Source organism: Capsicum annuum, unplaced genomic scaffold, assembly GCF_002878395.1.
Source record: "Capsicum annuum cultivar UCD-10X-F1 unplaced genomic scaffold, UCD10Xv1.1 ctg30504, whole genome shotgun sequence".
Classification (NCBI taxonomy): domain Eukaryota; kingdom Viridiplantae; phylum Streptophyta; class Magnoliopsida; order Solanales; family Solanaceae; genus Capsicum; species Capsicum annuum.
The window spans coordinates 1-1,136 of NW_025837073.1; the positions used below are offsets into that span (position 1 = coordinate 1).

Sequence of the window (1,136 nt, forward strand, 5' to 3'; positions counted from 1 at the left end):
GGATGGGTGACCCCCTGGGAAGTCCTCGTGTTGCATCCCTTTTTTTTTTTCCTTTAAAATTCGGTTTAATTTTGCCGGTTCGATCGACGAATCTTTTTGTTTTTCCTCTTGGCGGTAACAAGAAAGGGGGCGAGGCGCGGAGGCCCGCGTGCGGGGTGTGACGGGCGGCGGAGGACAAAAAGGCATAATAGAATTTGGAGTGCTGGGTGTGACAGATGTGATCATACCAGCACTAACGCACCGGATCCCATCAGAACTCCGAAGTTAAGCGTGCTTAGGCGGTAGTAGTACTAGGATGGGTGACCCCCTGGGAATTCCTCGTGTTGCATCCTTTCCTTTTTTTTTCCTTTAAAATTCGATTTACTTTTGCCGGTTCGACAAGCGAATCTTTTTATTTTTCCTCTTGGCGAAAAATAGAACGGGGGCATGGCGCAGGAGCGCGCGTGCGGGGTGTGACGGGCGGTGGAGAAGAAAGAGGCAGGTTCGATCGGCGAATCTTTTTGTTCTTCCTTTTGGCGGTAACAAGAAAGGGGGCGAGGCGCGGAGGCCCGCGTGCGGGGTGTGACGGGCGGCGGAGGAGAAAAAGGCATAATAGAATTTGGAGTGCTGGGAATGACAGATGTGATCATACCAGCACTAATGCATCGGATCCCATCAGAACTCCGAAGTTAAGCGTGCTTGGGCGGGACTAGAACTAGGATGGGTGACCCTGGGAATTCCTCGTGTTGCATCCCTTCATTTTTTTTTCCTTTAAAATTCGATTTATTTTTGCCGGTACGATCGGCGAATCTTTTTGTTTTTCCACTTGGCGTAAACGAGAACGGGGGCATGGCGCAGGGGCGCGCGTGCGGGGTGTGACGGGCGACGGAGAAGAAAGAGGCATAATAGAATTTGGAGTACTGGGAATGACGGATGCGATCATACCAGCACTAACGCACCGGATCCCATCAGAACTCAGAAGTTAAGCTTGCTTGGGCGAGAGTAGTACTAGGATGGGTGACCCTCTGGGAAGTCCTCATGTCGCATCCCTTCATTTTTTTTTCCTTTAAAATTCGGTTTATTTTTGCCGGTTCGATCGGCGAATCTTTTTGTTTTTCCTCTTGGCGGAAACGAGAACGGGGGCATGGCGCAGGGGC

The 1,136-nt window shown here is 51.0% G+C and overlaps 3 non-coding genes across 3 annotated transcripts; all 3 read left to right on the forward strand.

The window, feature by feature from the left end:
- Nucleotides 1-213: 213 nt before the first annotated feature.
- On the forward strand, nucleotides 214-332 carry LOC124891108. Its single transcript, XR_007049524.1, has one exon. It is a non-coding gene; the product is annotated as a 5S ribosomal RNA (ribosomal RNA).
- Nucleotides 333-617: 285 nt separating this feature from the next.
- On the forward strand, nucleotides 618-734 carry LOC124891109. Its single transcript, XR_007049525.1, has one exon. It is a non-coding gene; the product is annotated as a 5S ribosomal RNA (ribosomal RNA).
- Nucleotides 735-910: 176 nt separating this feature from the next.
- LOC124891107 lies at nucleotides 911-1,029 on the forward strand. The gene has a single exon (XR_007049523.1). It is a non-coding gene; the product is annotated as a 5S ribosomal RNA (ribosomal RNA).
- Nucleotides 1,030-1,136: the final 107 nt, after the last annotated feature.